Raw genomic sequence first — 20,994 nt, forward strand, 5'->3', positions numbered from 1 at the left:
TGAGGTGCACTGGGGGACAACTGAATTCAGAACCAAAAGTTAGCTGCATTGCTCTTCCACTGTCCAGCCCAGGGTCATGGAGTTTGGGGTCCAATTCAGTGCACTTGACCCAGATTTATGATGCATGAGAAACCTCAGGCTCACTTTTGGGTGCCAGTCATTACTCTTTGACAACCTCTGAGGCCCCTGGAATCTAGTCATGGTTCCTGTTGTAGTGACTGCTACCACTATCTCAGTTTCCGCTTCCTCTTTTCTAAAGTCCATCATAAGTCTTTCTCCTGTATTGATTGTTTGCCTAACTTGACCCCATGAATCAGGTACAGTCTGGTTCCCTGAAGAGGATCAGAGAGCAATAGTCCATGTTTTAGGAGATTCGGACCCATGTTCTTTACATTTTTTAGCACACACTGGAGCTATAAAATAAAAAGGCTGTGTTGTGTGCGCAATCTAAACACTTAAGCTCTGGAGGCACATGTTCTATTTCAAGGTCTCACTCTTCCACTGAGACCTTGAACATATTACTTTTTAAAAGTCATTAGGGTTTTGTAAATTAAAATATTTATTGAAGCATAATATAAAGACATGTAATATTTGATGAAATTTCTGGGTGACTATTCCTAAATACCCAGATCAAGAAAGATATAGCACCACCCTAGGAGGTCCTCTCATGTCATTTTCTCCAGGCCCTACTCTGATAGGGAATCAAAGCTCAAAGCACCATGCTATCACAATGCCATTTTGATTCTTATTTATATACTTGTTCTGGATTGGTCTACCATCTGCCTCTCTGAAAATGGAGCAAACTTCATTCTTTTACAAGGATCGAAAGCTTCTTCTTCTCCTTCCTCCTCCTTCTCCTCCTTCTCCTCCTCCTCCTTTCCTGGCACTATTCCATGTTTTGAATCTGACTAGGAAAGGTAAAAAAGAGGAAAAGAAGTGAACATGAACACCAGGGATCCCTCTCAGAGAAACATTGAAAACTGTCAAAATTAATTTGATTGGCAGAACAAAGATGATGCATGGAGTTGGGACAAAGGAGATTTTACTAGTATGAAGTGAGGGGAAAGGGTCAGATGATGTTTCCCAAGCCAGAAACACTAAGTCCAAGTAGAAAAGTCGTAAGAACCATAGTCATGAAGTGTTCTGATACTGGACATAGGTAGAGAATCAGAGCATAGGAAACTTGGTGGGTCCCTCATATTGACTTATTATTTTAGCAATGGAGTTTATTCAGCATAGTACTCCTTTGGAGGGCTAGCTCCATACCTCCTTGAAGTTAATATCAATTTAGAGGTATAGATCAGTTTCTAATAGGCTGTCTAGAGACACCATACCTGGTAGATTTTTTTTTTCATAAATCCTTTCCTGGGTTAGGATGCTAGTTTGATTAAAATTTGAGAAGCAACACAAGCTAATAGAAGTGTACAAACCTGCAGCGAACAAGCATCTAATAAAAGTTTTTTCCCTTAACTTTCTCTTCCATTAGTCTGAACTTCAGCATAGAAAAGTGAAGAGTGCTAGCATACCAAGAACCTAACATACTTGCATTTGAAACCTGCCTATGTACTATCTTCTCTGTGATCTTGAGCAAATTTTGCAACTTCTGAGTCTTAATTTCCTCTTTTATAAAATAAGGTTCAGCGAGTTCAACATATTCACATTGTGAAGGATAATGAAATTATTCACCTTGAGTATCTTGCTCAGCACCTGGCAGAGATGAAAATCAGCATAACAGGTCTTATTAATAATTAGTTAACAAATCAACTCAATATTCTAATGTGGTGGCATTGACACTAATATTCCTTTATGTAGAACTAATTATCATCATTATCATCATCATCATCACAGCAAATATCTGACACAACATGTTAGACACTGTTCAGAACATTGCTATTTCAGCTTCACAATTGTTCTTTGAATTTGTGATTATTGTCATCTCAAATTCCAGATGAGAAGAGAGAGAACTCGCACAAGTCCTGTAGCAGTAAGGGGTGGAATGAGCTCTGAAATAAAAACGTTTGACTGCAGACCTCACAATCTTAACCACATCTCTGCACACCATGTTGCTCTTCCATTTGTTCTATTTACAGAACCAATTTTAGAGCTTGTCCAATACATCTGTAGCTGTTTATTTAATAAATCATATACATCTGGTTTTGCAACGTTCTTGGGTTCAAGGCTATGAGTCCTGCGGGTTTGCCAAACACATGTGTATTGGATATGTGAGGAGGGTACTTGGGGTTAAATGGTTCACATTTAATGTCATTTCTATTTTCTTAAAACTTCATGCTTATTCTTTTGAATTTCCAAATAGTAACTGACATTTAAAACTGCCTGCCTAATGCAGTCTTTCATGAGATAGCATAGTCATTGAGCAGGTTCAGTGTTCAGAATTGTTTCAAATTCTTAATTCATTCTTAATTTCATGCTGATCAATTCAGAACCCAATTAAAATTGTGGTTCATGATTGTTGCATCTCAATATTTAAAACAATGCTAATGGAGTTTTTGGTATATGAGTGGGAAGCTGGAGAGAGAGAATGTCCTCCATATGTATTTGTTAGTACATATTCAAATGTTAGGCTCATTACAAATAAAATAATTCTTATCATGTTTGTTATACTAACAAAATTTACTAGATTATGCTTTCAACATGCTTATCATATGGTGTCTTTCCTCTCAATCTCCTTATGTTTGACATTAGCATTATTCAGTACAACTTTCCATATGAATTTTCATATCTCTGGATCATTCCATTGCATGTGGCACTGCCTACAAGTCCCTCTTTTATTTATTTTTTAAAATTTGTTATTTTTAGAAATACATGAAAATAGAGTGCACTTTGACATACTATACATACATGGAATATAACTTTCCATTTTTGTGGTTGTACATGATGTGGAGTTACATTGATTGTGCATTCATAGGAACATAAGAAAATTATGTCTCATTTATTCCACTCTCTTTCCTACTCCTATTCTCCCTTCCTTCCCTTCATTCCCCTTTCTCTAATCCAATGAACTTCTATTCTTCCCTCGTCCCCACCTTATTATGTGTTAGCATCCTCATATCAAAGAGAAAATTTGACTTTTGGTATTTGGGGACTGGCCAATTTCCTTAGCATGACAGTCTCCAATTCCATCAATTTACTGGCAAATGCCATGATTTCATTCTTCTTTTTAGGCCTCTTAATACTGACCTCTGTTGTCTTCTATATGCTGCAACTTCTGATTGTTGGAGCACTGATGGGTTCCAGGCTCCCTGTGAGCAGTAGAAAATAAAGAGTAATAAACCTTGGATCTTTCCCTTGGAATTTGTACAATAAAATTGGGATGTATGTATAGTCAAGGAAAGTATAGAGAAATCAGAGAAGCAAGCACAAAGTGAAAACATGGATCAGAGAAGAGGAAGCCCAACTCTAGGGAGGGAAAGTACAGTAAGGCTCCACAGAGGAGTTGGACTTTGAGCTGCTTACTAATGGATGCATAGAAAATTGCTATTTATACTAAGTAGATAAAAACATTCTAGGTAAATGAATGGGATAGCTTGAGCACATTCATAAAGGCATGTTTATGGACAAAAAAAAAAACAGTTTCTTATGTCTTATGTGGGCAAAACAAGCTCCAAAATCTCAGACTAGAGAGGTACTTAAAACTTATAAAACTTTTTGTCTATGGAAAAATCATCAAATTATTTGTCAATTTACCCATGCATACTTGCATCCAGTCAAAATCATTTTTTGAACATTTACTATGTGTCCATCTTTGTAACAGGGTCTGTAGATGATACCAAGCATGATAGTGATAGTGTTCAGTTTAAGCAGGGCAAGCGGGAGAAGTTAACCCTCTAAGGCTAGCATTTCCTGATATCAAAATCAGACAAAGACATTGCAAAAAAACTACAGACCATTATCCTTCATAAATATTAATGTCAAATGTCCTCACAAAAATACAAGAAAACTCTATTCAGCAGAAGAATATATTAAGAAGGTTTTCTTGGGTCACAAATCAATAGTAACAACTAAATGAGTGAAACCTCAAAATAACACAGTTCCTTATTTTGCAACTGAACTTCTTCTAATGGAACAACCTTATTGTTGATCTTTATGTTTGAATTCTTTTTTAAAACATAGACATATGCTATCAAAGTTTCTGAACCCTCATAAAGAGTTGTATTTATTAGGTATTCAACTGCATGAGGAAATTGATGTGAAAATCTTCTAAGTTTTAATGCATTGTCATTTTGATTAATTGTAATGAATACCCAATGAGTTTATTATACTTGGGGAGTTTGTTGTGAAGATGTGAAAATCCCCTGATTTACTCACCAAAGTATTGTGGCAAACTCGCGAGAAATTGTCTTTATTTTTCTGATTGTATGTAGGTTTTCACTAGCAAATGTTCAGGATTTATGTAATGGACAGCTCAGTTGCCTTCTCCCTCCTAATACCATTTCAGGCATAATGCTCCTAACAAGACCTTTTGACATATTTGATAAGAGCCAAGCAGATGACTTTTATTTGGTGACTCTGAACAGAGTAACAGATATGCAATACAGAGTAACAAACAATGTAAGACATGAGAGATTTCTCTTCTCTCAGAAAACATGGCCGAAACTGATAACCTAACTAGAACAGAGACCCTGCACCTAACAGAAGAAAAAGTAGATCCAGATCTCCACCATGTGGTCTTACTTCCTTAACAAGACTCTGAAAGTGCAGAAGTAAAATCAAGAATCAATAAAAGGGATGGAATCAAATGTAAAAGCTTCTTCACAACAAAGGAAATAATAATGTGAAGAAAGAGCCTACAGAATGGGAGAAAACCTTTACCACATGCATCTCAAATAGAGCATTAATCTCTAGGATATATAAAGAACTCAAAAAACTTAATACCAAAAAAAAACAACCCACAAATAATCCGATCAATAAAGGGGCTAAGGAAATGAAGAGACACTTCACACAAGAAGAAATACAATTGATCAACAAATATATGAAAAAAATTTCAATATCTCTAGCAATTAGAGAAATGCATACTGAAACTGCACTGAGATTTTCATTTCACTCCATTCAGAATTATTGAGAATACAATAATTGTGTAAGTGTTGGCAAGGATGTAGGGGGAAAGGTACACTCATACATTGCTATGTGGGACCGCAAATTGGTGAAATTGCTCTGGAAAACTGTACAGAGATTCCTCAGAAAACTTGGAATGGAACCGCTGTTTGACCCAGTTATCCCTCTCCTTGGTCTATACCCAAAGGTCTTAAAATCAGCATACTACAGTGAAACAGTCACATCAATGTTTATAGCAGCTCAATTCACAATAGCTAAACTATGCAACCAACCTAGATGCCCTTCAATAGATGAATGGATAAAGAAAATGTGGTATATATACACAATGGAATATTACTCAGCCTTAAAGAAGAATGAAATTATGGCATTTTTTTTCAGGCAAATGGATGGAACTAGATAATATCATGCTAAGCAAAATAAACCAATCCAAAAAACCAAAAGCCAAGTATTTTCTCTGATATGTGGATGCTAATTCACAGTAAAGGGCATATCTAGGGAAGAACAGATGTCCTTTGGATTAGACAGAGGAGAGTAAAGGGAGGGAAGGGGGTATGGGGGTAGAAAGATAGTAGAATGAATCAAACATTATTACCTTATGATTACACAACCAGTATAATTCTATATCATGTATAACCAGAAGAATGGGAAGTTATACTCCACTTGTGTATGATGCATCAAAATGCATTCTACTGTCATGTATAACTAATTAGAACACCACCACCAACAACAACAACAAAAAAGACTGAGAGCCTAAAGTTAAATCGAAAACATATTAGCCAGGGAACAGTGGCACACATCTGTAATGCCAGCAACTCCAGAGGCTGAGGCAGTAGGATTCCAAGTTGTAGGCTAACCTCAGAAACTTAGCAAGATCCTGACTCAAAATTTTAAATATTAAATAAAAAGGGCTGGGAATGTTAGGTTCAATCCCCAGTTAAAGAAAAGAAAGAAAGAAAAAAGAAAAAGAGAGAAAGAGAAATAAAAATTATTAAATATGAATCTTTGGGGCCCAAACTTTGTAAAATTATATTGTTGAATCATATGACTTGACTTTTCTACCATCTTTATTAAACACCTATGATTTAATAACTTAGGGTCAAAATTTCAATATAAACAGAAATTAAATGATCAACTAAAAATAACCCCACTGGACTGTATTTTGCCCAGAAATATTTTAAATTCAGAATTTCCCAGGTGATGGCAGTGTGGTCCTGACCAGGGGAAGTCAGGGCTGGGGTTTGGGGTAGGGTCTGGAGAGATCCCTGAAACTGGTGGAACTTGGAAGTTGAACAAAGTAAAAGCTAAGGAGGGATCCATGGAGCCAAGTGTCCAGAATGCAGATCCCAGAAAGAGATGTAACAATGGTCCCTCCACCTTGTGAATAGATTTCTCATTGCTCTAAGGCTTATTAAAAAAAAAAAAAAAAAAAGTTTTTCTTTTTTCTCTCTTCTCCCCTCTCTTCCTAACAAGATTAGGGAGACAGTGTTATCTTTTCTTCCCCTTATTAACTGCCTTTGAACACACCCACTACAGGAAGGAGATGCCTGTGAGGATCTGGGAAGTAAATATCTCCCAAATTAACAAGTCAATCCTAATAAGCCCTTAGGGTGCTCTGGGTCCCCCTACCAGAGCACACCAGGAATGTAACCCTTGAAGAGTTCCTTTAAAGGCCCCTCTGTCCCTCCTGATGGGGAGAGTCACAGCCTTTGGGACAGGAGTCTCCTGTGATCCTTCCTTGCTAGCAGAGAAATAAACCTTCCTTTTTCTCAAAACCATGTCCTCTTTATTAAGTTGGCATTAATTGTCACAGGGGACAAGGTCCAAACTTCTGGTTGCAGGGACACTATCATGGGGATGTCTGAACTGTATACAGCAAGACAGTCAAGTTTGGAGCAAGACATGAAAGAAAGTCTAAATGAGTAGGCACTGGTGTCAGATCCACCAGCAGTTTTCAAGGACCTGCTGCAGAGTCACATTAGTCAGAGGCCAAGTGCAAGGGGAAGAAGCAGATGAAGACAGAAGCTGAAATTCAATGATGGGATTCCAGTCCTGGAGACTCAAGGGTCAACAGGACCAAGACTGAATCCATGAAAATGAACTATGTAAGGCTGTATGTGAAAGCTATTGAATATATTCTCACTATTTCCCCAGTGCCCAGTAACTAGTTATTGAGATGGGACATGCAGGCCTGTGTTGAGCAGTCATTTGAGAAATTAGGGACAATTCTGGAGAGGTCAAATGTCAACTGATGACCTTGAATACCACATCTGAGGACCCTTTTTAGAGAGTGTGCCTTTCTTTAAAAGTATAAACCCTTAAAAAAAATCTATAAATCTTGTGAAAATTTGCAGCTTCAAGAGAGCAATATAAAACAAAGCTTTTCTCTTTCTTTTGGTTAGAAGTGAAGTCAATGCAGAGTGAAGCTGTGAATCTACAAAGTTTGTCTTCTGAGTTTCTCAATTATGCAGCATTTTCTCCCATCTGGTACAATTATTTAGTGTTTCCTTGTTGTTACATTTACCGTTAAAACAGGATGCAAGTAAAAGTCCCACCATTTATTCTTTTAATTGAGTAACTATGGTCTAAAGTTTATTCTTAATATGTTACCTCAGATATCAGTTGCATTTTAAATAGAAATTTTTTTGCCAATTATTGAAGATATGAATTTTACTCTTGAGAAGAGGAAGTGGGAAAGTGAATGAGGAAAAGATAGCCCAGAAGAGGCCAGGAAGATTAAAAATGTTAGATATGTCCTCCTGGAAAACGAAGGCATGAAGAAGGTAATAAGCTATTTTTACAACTGTGATGAAATTTGAAAGTTTTTTTTAATTCAAGTATTAAAAAACTTTAGAAACATATGCTAATGATCAAATTATCATACATCTATACTTACGAAGTATGAAAATCAAAAAAATTATCTAATGCAGAGGGCATTGTTACTCTAAGTGGTAAGTTCTTTTTATAAGTAAAGGGTCAGTTCCCGAGAAACATTAGACAATTGTAGTTTTTAAATGAGTTAATCTAATTTCACTGTAGTGGCAGAGATTTAGCTCTTTGAAAAGTAGAGTCATTTTTAACCTTATTGTTTATTGTTTTGCATCTGACAATGGGATTTAACTTTTAGATATTTAGGCCTTTTCCTTATGCAATGACACCCCAAAGGCAGTCATTTCTGTTTGGAATCCCAAGTCTTAATTCTTTCCTAGGAACAATAGAAATAAACAACCCATGTTAGGCCTTTCCCCAGCTCCTTCTTTAATACAGTCTTTTCACTTTCCAGGTTTAAGATCTCCCAGTGGATTCTGGTTGTCTTTATCATTCTAAGCAGTGGCCAGGGAAGTTCTCAGTGTTCCGTAATTGTATCACTTTACAAAGATCAGAAATTTTAATTTGTCACCTTAACACACACACACACACCCACACACACATCCAAACACACACACTCTCACTGCTTCTAACTGGGTAACCTGAAGCTTTGAAGTTCTTACACTGAAAAGTAATATCAAAGGAAGCATTACTTTAATCTTTGGAATATTTGAAAATAAACTACTACCAGAGACTTCCAAACACCCCTCTGACTCCACAACTCCACAACGATATTTTACTAACCATCAAGTTGGCATCTCTAGGAGGATAATGTGCTCCAAGCTGTCTTTAGGGTACCAATGTGGGATAGTGGTTTATTATTTCTGTCTGTGGAGACAATATATATGATTTTATATTGTTAGAAATCTGTATCATTTGGAAAAATAAGTTTCAGATTATTATTATATCATCATTTTTTCCTGTTGCTGTCTTGTTATTTTTATTCTGAAGTGTATTAGAAATTGAGTTTACATTAGAATTTTTCTAAAATACATGAAACTTTACATCTCCAAACTGACTTCAAGTTTACTTTTAAGTTGAATCTAGAAATGTGTACATTTTCAAAATAGGCTTAATGTTGCCCATGAAAATTTAACTGCTAAGTTCACTTTTAATCTGCCAATATTTGCTTTATATTTATCTTCAAAGGCTATTATTTTAATGACAAATTACATTAAAACAACTCATAATTTATTCTTTTTTAGCATGAAGAATTTCCTTTTTAGCATATTTTTGTTGATGTATAATTGATCCTATCCCAAAGACATTTTTATTGAATGCAATTGCAAGAACTCATAGATCTAATTTCTGAGTGTGATATGCAGATCTGTTCCATTTAACTTGCTTTCTTGTTCTCAAAAAAAATTATTTTTTGGCCTAACTTTTCTTGGAGTAGTGCTTTTTATCATTATGCTTAGGTTGTCATATTGAAAGAATATTATAAATGCCATATTTAAACTGACAAAGTTGGCAAGCCCAGAAAGAAACAATAGTGCTAAGAGCAAACAGATGTCTGCAACTGGGTGAGAGCTCTCTCTCCAGAGGCAAATAAAATAGATAATAATCGTTAAGCCACCAGAATCTGTCATGACAGGCCAAAACCATCAGGTGATGGGGAAATAAATTTATAGAAGTTAGAGGACTTTGAATGTGTAAGAACTCTTTGGTATTAACTCTAGTGCCTTCCTAATCATTGTTTGAATTGTTTCTGGAACTCTCCCTGAAAGTTCTTCCAGCTGATCAACTGTTAGCAATTGGGTAAATGTTCTGAATAGTTCATCTTTGGTAAATGTCTTGTGTTCATCTACTTTGTCATGTGCATTCTGTTTGTGATTTACTGAGAATTTCTGTAAGAACTTTATAGCTTTTAAGAGGCAGCGTGTCATTTCTCAAAGCACTATATTTCAGGAGCACTAGCACAAGCTTCCCCAGTTATGTGCTTCTGGCCTGTCACCAAACTAGACTGTGACTATACATATTTTCTCACCAGCAAAAGTGTATACCTCATTTCTGCATGAAGCCTCCTTCACTAAACTTTTCAACATCTGCAGTCATTCTCTCCTACAGAATATAGAGAGAGGGAGATGAGTTTAGCACTGCTGAAGGCAATGAGAATTCTACCTGTGGTCCCTACTCCTTAGTATCATGTATCCTCAAGTAGGAAAAGCAAACATGAAACTTCATAAACTTTATAAAGGGGAGCACTCCTGAGGAATACACATTAATAAATCATGAAAAGACAGAATTCTGTGCAAATTTTATATCTGAGAGTTGCTTAAAATTTGTTTCTCAAATGAAAACTAGTCAAATTAAAAAGAATGATCAAACTCAAACATAGAAAGATCTCATAGGAATTCCTTGTTCATTTTTTTGTTGTTTTTTTCAGAGGGTGCTATACATTCCATCCCACCTCTGGTCTAAAATAATTTTAGGGGTTACAATAAGTATTCTATCCATTTGAATTAAGTTTTCCAATGGCTAATCCTGTCTACTTGATCTTTGTACACAGGTTTTTTGTCTTCTTTCTCATTTCCTGTCATAAATATTTTGTTTTCATTCATTCATTCATTCACAGCATGTTATAAATGATACAAAGAAATATTAAGTACAGATCATGAAAGTATCAGGTGGGAAAGAAAAGATAAACGTTTACAAAAATAAAAAGATAAAATAATGAATAAAAATATGAAACAATTGTTGTACTCTGCTCCCTTGTATGAAGTATGATATGTCAAGAGCTTTGTAACGTTGTGAACAACCAATAAAAAAAAAAATGAAACAAATGTTACAGACAAAAAGCACCTTAAGAAGGGAGAGTAAAGGGAGATCTATTTGAGAAATAAATGAATGACTCAGGAGCACAGAGAAACAAGAGGTTAATCATTAAACTAAAAGGGGTGAACATACAGGCAAAGAAAAACTGAAGGAGAGACCATATGAGGTGGGTAGAGGCAAAGTTTGCAAACATGTCTTCTGTGGCATACTTACTATGCTTGAGGCATGTGTGTTACTTTCATTCATTTGCAAAGAGTATTAATAGATCGTATAATTCCATTTTGGCACTGTGTCAGACACCAGGGATCTAGAGCTGAAGAAATGTGATCTATACCATCATGGATTTGACTATCTTATGGCAGATATAGGTTGCTGGGTTAGAAAAATGTCCTTAAATAAAATTTCCAAAGGGAAGTTTGTTTGTTTGTTTTCCCCTCATTCATCTATTCAACAAATATTCTGAAGTGTCTACTTTGTATCTGGTATTCAGTGAGGTACTGGAATGAAAAAATAACAGACAATCTGCTTATTACCCTCAAGAACCTTATACTTTAATAGGAGCTGGGGAAGACAGTCAACAAAAAATAAAATAAATACATAGTTTGTTAAGTTAGAGACATTTTATACTGAGAAATAAAGAAGAATAAAGGTGTTAGGAAAGGCAAGGAATGCTTTATGGGCAAGATGTATATGAAAGCCCCCAAGAGAGCAAGGATAAAGTCAGTTGGCTCCCAGAGGAGGAGTATCTCAGGTAAAAGGAGCCAAAGCAACAAGAGTTGAGCTGGGAAAGGGATTGCTCTGGGACAGCAATGAGGCACCCCATTAGAGAAGGAAGAAAGTGGTTGGGGATGGGTCAGAGAGGGGCTGAGCAAGGAGTCAAGTCATCACATTCCTTTAGGTAGCACAGCATGGCAGATGTAGAACCAGGCAACTTAGCAGACACTGACTTCCTTGCTTACCAGTTGGGTACCCTGGACAAGTTGCATAAATTCTTTGAAACTAACATGCATATTGGGGTAGAACTTTTTCTTATGGTTATTCTAAAATAATGGTTTATGAAATATTATGAATAAGATAATCCTTATGATTATGAAAAATTAAATGAAATAATATACTTTGCTCTGAAACACACAGACGTGTTCCCACACAGAGTGTGTACTGGATAAATATTATTAATTTTTACTATTACAATAACTGATTGGTATCGAATTTATGCTATTATCACCATTTTTATGTCCATGTCATACTTTGGACTAGATTATATAAAATAGCTTTCTCTCTAGTTCATTTCCACTGAGCCCTCAGATTTCTTTTAAATACTCACTGGATTATCATGTCATTTATGGCTTCTTACAATTTGGTCCAAACATAGTTCCAAAAGTATGTATCATGACTTTGCAGCTGAGAACATCCGTCCAGTCTGTTGGTCTGTCTGCTCACTGGCCCTCCAGATATCTCTGAGTTGGCCAAGTCATGGGAACCCTTTGATCATCATCCATTTTGAACTCACCTTTCGCATGCACTCAGATCCTACCTCTTCTTCAGAAAGACATTCAAAACCTACTCAACCTCCCCTCTCCCTTAAACCTGTCCCCTACTATTGGTACTCACGGTGTTTTCATGCTGTTTTTACTTTAATGGTATTGTTTAAAAAATGCTAAGTTAGAATATGTCCAATGCTCAGCTGAAAATGTCTCCGAATGAAAGAAAGTTCTTGCAGGTGAATATCAGCAGTCTTACTCCATAAAAACGTTTTGGATATATCACATTTTATAGGTACCCAAAATTTTGTGATGGGTGCAATTGTATTGGATGCGATGTGAAAACATATAATAAACTGTCAAATAGGAATCAGTGAGTTCTCAGAGCTTTCCCAGGAAGAGATCACAGTATAATACAAAACATATTTCCTTTAATAAAAAGAAAAAGCAAATATGTAACATTACCCACACTTTTTTGGGTTGATTTTCCATTTTGGTATTTATGCCAATGTAATTACAGCAATATTTTTCATTTTGGCATGGTATTCCTGAAATTTTTAAAGGCAAAATTATTTCAAAGAAATCAAAAAAATTGAAATAAAAATTCACAGAAATGTTGAGCGATTTCCTTACTAAATAAAATTTTCAGACTTTAGGCACCTTGTGCTGTTCACGGTGTGTGTAACACATACACACCACACACATACACATTCTCTCTCTCTCTCTCTCAAGTGAGTAATTTCCAAAACAATCTTATTTCTAATTTGAAATTATCCTTCACTGTGTATGGCTGTGTGTGTGTGTGTGTGTGTGTGTGTGTGTGTATATGTGTGTTTGTTTGTATGCATTTGTGTTAATTCCATGTTAACCTGATGATGCAACACCCTTCCAAATATCAGTCTCATAATTCAAGGAACATTGGGTAATCTCCATTCTGGCTGCTGGGAACATATATTATTGCTGTCCTGTTCATGTTCTGAGGATAGTTTTCAGTAACCTCTTTAGGTGGTTTTTCCCTCAACCTGGGTGAGTTTCTTCTCACATGTGCACTGATCCGTATTCAACCGAAGATGTAACTAAAAGCTTCCGCAGGTCTCCAGAACTGTCCCTGCTCCGTCTGTGTGTGTGTGTGTGTGTGTGTGTGTGTGTGTGTGTGTGTGTGTATCCTCTCTGGGACTCTTCCCTGAAAATTTGAGCTGCTTTGTCCTCTCTGGACTCCTATCTCTTATTTTCTCCCCAGCTGAGAGATATGGCTAGGCTCCAACTGGATTTCCACTCCCTGTGTGCTGCTTTAAGCTTTTCACATCCAGTTAGAGAAATTATGGGATTCTCCTCCTTACCTTCCCCCAAAATCATTATCTTGTGTTGTCTGATGGTCAGTATCTGAAAACCAGTGTTTCTGATATTTTTTTTCCTGTTTTCAATTATTTTCAGTTAGAGGAACTCCATCCAGGCTAACAATAGATGTTGCCTTTTACAAATTTTCATACACAGTAAAATCAGCAGGTGTGTAAGTCTGAACTCTCTAACAGGAGGCAGAAATAGCACAGTAAATATAAAAAGAGAACTCTAAATGAAATATGGGGAGTAGGAGTACTCAATGGTGATTTTGGGGTGGGGATCAGACTTCATTGAAGATGATGTGGTTGCCGTCCACTCTGTGGTGCAGAAATGATCTGGAGTTCCCAGCCAGAGTTAATCTTCAAGAGTGAGACAAGAAGGAATGAAAACCTGGGTTGCAGACAAGTTCAATATTGTAGGCAGGTGTGAAGAGAGAGATGGGGTGGCCATGAGATCTGAAACTCATGGTATCTGCACTGGTAGGTTCATAGGAAAAAAAAGAAATTATAGGGTACAGATAAACTGAGGCTGATGAGCAGATAGAGGGATTTGGGTTTATAGAGGGAGTAGGTGCTGCCTGTGAGGATCTGGGAAGTAAATATCTCCCAAATTAACAAGTCAATCCTAATAAGCCCTTAGGGTGCTCTGGGTCCCCCTACCAGAGCACACCAGGAATGTAACCCTTGAAGAGTTCCTTTAAAGGCCCCTCTGTCCCTCCTGATGGGGAGAGTCACAGCCTTTGGGACAGGAGTCTCCTGTGATCCTTCCTTGCTAGCAGAGAAATAAACCTTCCTTTTTCTCAAAACCATGTCCTCTTTATTAAGTTGGCATTAATTGTCACAGGGGACAAGGTCCAAACTTCTGGTTGCAGGGACACTATCATGGGGATGTCTGAACTGTATACAGCAAGACAGTCAAGTTTGGAGCAAGACATGAAAGAAAGTCTAAATGAGTAGGCACTGGTGTCAGATCCACCAGCAGTTTTCAAGGACCTGCTGCAGAGTCACATTAGTCAGAGGCCAAGTGCAAGGGGAAGAAGTTTGTTAATATCTATTTCTTCATATAATAATTTAAAAATGATTAAATAAATGTAGGTCATATTAGTTGTTGAAAGAATAAATAAATTATTTGATGGGATAACTTTGGCTAGGGGTGGGGTTTAAATGCTTGGTGACTTATTTTTCCTTTGTGCTGGTTTGTGTTAAAAGATGATCCATTTTCCATGAGAATGCTTTTTTTTTTTTTGTGTGTGTGTGTGTGTGTGTGTGTGTGTGTGTGTCTCCTGCCTGCTCCTCTGGGTTCCAGCTGCCTCTGGGGCTTCGGTTGTTAAGGGTTGTTAAGTGTTTTTTCACTTCCTGTCCCTCCTCCTGGAGTCGGCCTGCCTCTTTCTTTCTTTTTTTTTTTTTTTTATTGTTGGTCGTTCAAAACATTACATAGTTCTTAATATATCATATTTCACAGTTTGATTCAAGTGGGTTATGAACTCCCATTTTTACCCCTTATACAGATTGCTGTATCACATCAGTTACACTTCCATTGATTTACATATTGCCATTCTAGTGTCTGATGTATTCTGCTGTCTATCCTAATCCAACAACTATCAATATTGACTCAGATAAGGGCTCTAACAGTTTTTGTCATCTAAAACACATTTTAAATATTAAATAACATATGGAGACAAGTCAGGGAAATATGATAGATTTGAAAAAAAATCTATTACACACTCAAAGCACAGGCCAGGAACCAGTTTTATAAAGATTTTCTTCCACAGCTGTACAACTTCTCAGTGGGGCAGAATCTTAAAGCATTCATCATCATATAGGTACTCAGTATTGACAGATAGAATGTAGTACACTGGCTAGAATATCTAAGATAAAAGACATCATTCATAAATAGTGAAATGTGACCTCTTTCTAAAATTGAAAATTGGGGCAATGCTGCCACTTTATTAGATATTTAAAGTCTGAATCTCAGAGAAAAGAGACTCAAAGAGACAGAAAGAGATAGTGGTCAGTGCCTGGCTTTTCAGTGTCAAGTTCAAACTGTGAAGTGCAAAGTACTATGTTTTTGATGATGTTTAGCATCATTTGAGCAGTATTGAGAATATTGTGAGAAAACAATATGATCCTGTATATGAAATTATTTTTGATGTTTTTTTTTTTCCCATGCAACATGTCTCAATTAAAAGTAACATGCATTCCATCATCCTTGAATGAATTTAGAAATCGTGTAAAACACCACCAGCAACAGCCTCAATGGGAGGTGGGAAACAGAGCTTCTAGCTTCCCTGGGAGAGTTTTATAATTTTGCAGTGTATGGTTAGACTCTAATTGTTTGAAAATCTCTTCAGGAGGCTCTGTTTCAGTTAAGATTTTCTGCAGCCTGTCTTTTCACCTTAGTAGTAGACATTTGCTGATCGGTAGCTGTGTTTTGATGCTCAAATGCCACAATTTCAGAAATACAAAGCCTTTCCTATTTATTACACCCAATGCCCTCTTTTGTTCTATTTAGTTGGGGGAATCCAGACTTTATCTATCTGTCTGATTTCCCACTTGTTACCAAGGTAGGCCCCAACTGCATTCTGCCCCCAGGTGACAAGGGTACTGTATTGGGGGAATGAAGGGGCATCCCAGGCTCAGCTCTTCTCTGCTTAAGTAGAACATGATAAAAATGGAAGAACATAAAAGTTATGATGTGTTCTGGTATAGGCTGAGCAAAAACAGCTTTCTTTCTGAGATTGTCTTTGTGGAGTAAGGTATCGACTAGAAAAACTGTCAGTGCTTTCCCCAGTTTTAGGTGTTGGGAAGAGAACACTACTACAATCGCCTTGCCCATACCTGAGAGATCTGCTCTGCTCTTTCCCCCAGCAGGCCCTGCCTCATTCACCTTCTGGTGTGGTGCCAACCAAGCAGTTCTTCTTGGTGGATTTTCTCCGGGAATTACACCCCCCTACAATTTCCATAACTAAACCCTGGTTCTGTTCACATCCTGGCATCTACTCCTACAGTGCAAACACGGCTCCTGTTCCAACTGCAGACAGCAATGCCAACCTGCACATCATCAGCCATTTCAAAGAGATATGAAATATCCCACTTTGTTCCTATAAATCTTCCAGGCACAACTGCATTTACTCTGTTTTTTTTTTTTCCATTCCAACATTACTTAGGTGTCCTTGGGTGTTCCCTAAAAGTGTTTTCACTTATGTTATATTCCTTCTTTGGTGTTTCTTCATCAATTTTATAGCACAGTGTACATTTAAGAAACTTTATATGAAGCGTTCTAAGACCTCATTTTTCCACTGCTTCAGGCAAAAGCAGATGCCTGTTTTGCATTCAAAGTTATGCTCCAGTTTAGATTTTCAGAGCAAAAGCTGGAAAATAACCTTAATCTAAAAAGCAGCACAAATACCTCTGACCTCAATTGCTAAATTAAATTCACCCCCCAGCTACCTTATTAAGGAATCTTGGAACCACTCTATAATATACTCTGATGACAATTCAGAAATAAATTTTAAGATATAGATGTAACTTCTAGATTGAATTAAAAGATATTAATATTTTCATATAGCCTTTCTCCTTATGTAACTGTTAAAAAAAGTAACCTAGTCCCTTTGAAAGGATTATTTTTTAAAAAGCTTGGTTGTGCTTTAAAATGACAATATCCTTTATGATATCCAGGATTAGCCCAAGATGTAAGGGGAAGCTGACAGTCACCTACATGCACGGAGCTTACAAGCACTAAAAGACCCACCTGACCAAAATAACTTCCCCTGGGACTTACATGCAGGGCTTAAAACACTTAGTTTTCTGTTTAAAGCATCAGCTGAGGCCCAGGCTAAGCCCTGGTATTCATTGCAGTTCAGTTATAAAAAACAAATACTCATAAAGCAATTACTACTTGTCAAGCACGGTGCTAAGGGGAAATAAGAAAATGGTACAAGATGAATAAGCAAATGGCACAATCTCCAGAGTTAATAGCCCTCAGGAGGAAACATCAGAATAAAGGTCTCTCAACACTTGTGATGCTTCAGTGGCCCTCGAAGGCTGAGTGGACTTCCTTCTGAGAAAGGAGGAAGGAGAAAAGACATTTGAGGAACAAAGTAGAACATGATTAAAATGGAAGAACATCAAAGTTATGATGTGTTCTGGAAAAAAAAAAATATTTAAAAGTCCATTTCCTTGAAACAGTTTTGGAAAAACTTGACCTTTGGATGTATGTGGAAATAAAATGCAGCCAGAGTAAGGGGCTGTGACCAAAACATGAAGGACCTTTGTTTCATGTCAAGGAGTTTGGGGTTTTCCCCGTAAGTCATGGGGGATCACTGAGGGGTTTGAAGGAGTGAAGCAACATCACAAGGCCTAAGTTTCAGACAGTTACTTCAGACAAAGCACAGTAAATAAAGAAGCAAAAAGAGCCTAGTGCTCAAGACAGGAAGAGACTTAAAGGCTCATTTTGCTGTAATGGAAGGATGCACTAAGCTTTCAGATAGTGCAAAGGAATTAGCATTGACGATATGGGACAATGACTGCTGAATTTTGAAGAGAGAAAAGGAAGCTTAAAAGGGATCCTAAGCAAGGGGAGAAGCTTGAGAGGAGCTATGCTAAACTAGAAACTCCAGTGAGTTGACTGCAACTCGAGCAGGAGAAAGGGCCCTGAGAAGTCAGAGTGTGAATTTCACTATTTGGATTTCTTAAGCTTAGAGAAATCAAATTTTACCAATGTCTCAGGATCTAGGACTAGTTCTGCATTACAAAAGGAGAAGAGGGAACACTTACTGTCACTGGAAGAGGAACTTTACAGTTATTACTTTACAATAGAGATCCTATGACAGTTTCCATTTCTGGGTAATGGAGCTTGTACAAATTATTCTCCATGCTGAGAATAAAGATATAAACTGGATAAACTACAAAAACCAGCTCTTGGAAATTACCAGAGAACAATGATGACAGCCAGAATTTGAAGGGGAAAGATCAAGGGGCCCCTTGAAACTTGCAAGGAACAACAGTGACAAAGGCAAAAAATGTCAAGGTAGTATGTGGTTTCATTCATATCATGGGACCATGGACAGCTGAGACAAAAATGGAGTTCAGTCCCAGCAACTATTCAAATGAGAGCCATGAGGATCTATGCCCCACAAATAAAAGTAAACCAAAAAGGAACCATGAAAACTAAAAACCCAGATACAACTTTTTATCACATCAAATAGTTTTCTTCTACCTACTAGAGAAGAATGTCTGCCCTAGAGACCAAATGAACAGCCTCTAGAGCTACACTGACCAACACAGCAGTCACTGGCCATATGTGACTATGTAATCTAAATTAAAACTGGTGGAAAGGATTTCAACTAACAATGCAGTCACTCAGTTAAAATACCACATTTCAAATGCTCATCAGTCGTAAGTGACAAGCCACTTACATACTGGAATCAAAGCTAAAGGATTTTCCCTTCACTGTAGTAATAACATTGGATACTCTAAAGCCTATAGAAGAGATTAAAATTCTCTCCAAGGGAAGATGAAAACGGGAAAAAATTGTATATTTTCTAAAAGATGCTTTTGTCTCCAATATTTTAACCACCATGTTTGTTTTTCTTTTTATAACTCTATTGAGGTATAACTTACACATACTAAATGCTGCTACCCTTAAAACATATCTGGGCTTTTGTTTATTCAGGCATAGTGAGGCCAACAGATCAGGAGAGGATTGCCATCAAAAAGACTGTTACCTGCAGTTCCCAAGAGGAAGGGCATGCCAAGCCATGCCAAGTCCCATGGGAAAGCTTCCAGGTCAGGGAGGAGGCCAAGGAAAAGGGGGAAGGCATGCAGGGACCTTTATTATGGTTTCCCTGAAACAGGGAAGGCAGGCCAAAGAGGAGCCAACTGGTGACTGGCTAGCGTGGATAATTTCAGTAGGTGCTGGGGCATAGTGGCCATTACTGATTTACCTAATACCTGGTCCTTGGGGATTTGGGAAGTGGAATATGGCATCCCAGGAGTCTAAGTGTCAGATAGAGGAGAAAGTTTGGAGCTTGGGCTTTGGACTGGTTAATTTGCCTATGAAAGGAGTATTCTCAGGCAAGTCTTTTGCTATTTCTAAGACTTGCCTTGCCTTGGGAGAAGTAGTCTCTCTCTAGTCAGCAAGGATCCAGATGCCAAGCCATCAAGAATACAGAAAGTAAGAATGTACAATTAATGCAGATGCATAAAATGTGCAACTTTTTAAAGTTTCAACACATTTTTTTAAAGTTTTTAAAAGGTTTGGTACATTTTTAAAATCATGACCACAATCAAGTTACTGAACATAATACTGCTTCTGAGAGTTTCCTTAAGCCCTTTTATAATTTCTTCTTCCCTTCCATTGTCCTCCTTTGACCCAGGAAACTGCTGATCTGTTTTCTGTCACTATAGATCAGTTCAGGTTTTCTAGAATTTTATGTAATTATAATTGTAAAATATGTATTATTTTGTCTCCATAATCAATCAACAAAATAAAATGGAACAAAAAACTGCAAAAAAATTACTTACAAACATTGTATCTTATAAGGGATTTCTATTTAAAATTCAAAATCCTTTTATTTCAGAAAAATATTAACCATTACAAAAATCAGCAAAGGACCCAAATAGTTATTTCTCCAAAGATGACATACAAATTGCCAAGAGGGATATAAAAAAGTACTCAATATAGCCAATCATCAGGAAAATGCAAACCAAAACCACAGTGAAGGGTCATCTCCCATCTGTTTGGATGGCTATTTAGAAAAAAAAATACAAGGATGACAAGTGTTGGCAAGTATGCAGAGAAAACAGAACCCATGTACACTATGTGCAAGGAATATAAATGGTTTCTGCAAGGAAAACATAATGGGTTTCCCCAAGGAATAAATAAAAAGTGGAAGTTTCATCTGATCCAACAATCATAGTTATGGGTATATATCAAAAGGAATTAAAATAAGGCTCTTGGAAAGATATCTGCACTCCCATGTTCCTTGCAGCATTATTCACAATTGATATAGAGCCATCCAGACAGATGACTGGAGAAGAAAAATGTGATATACACCTATAATGGCATATTACTCAGACTTTTAAAAAGAGCAGGAAATCCTGGCATTCAATACAACATAAATGGACCTAGTGAACATTGTACTAAATGAAATAAGCCATACACACAAGGACAAATCCTTCATGATCCCACTTAGATCCACTTTCCAGATAGTTCATTCCCCCCACCCATCATATTGTTTTTGATAATTTAATTGTATAGGGGGGAGAATATTTTTCTCTTGGCCATTTTAGGGTCTCTAGCTCAATCTGAAAATAAAACTGACAAAGATATATTACCATACAAATGTATTTACTAAGTTTTATGACTCAAGAGCCTTCAGGAAAAAAGTCTGAAAGAAACAGGAAAGTCTATATACATTTTTACCCAAAGGTTGATAAAGAAGTGGATAGTTGTGGAG

Source organism: Spermophilus citellus (genome assembly GCF_964194105.1).
Source record: "Spermophilus citellus genome assembly, chromosome: 3".
Classification (NCBI taxonomy): Eukaryota; Metazoa; Chordata; class Mammalia; order Rodentia; family Sciuridae; genus Spermophilus; species Spermophilus citellus.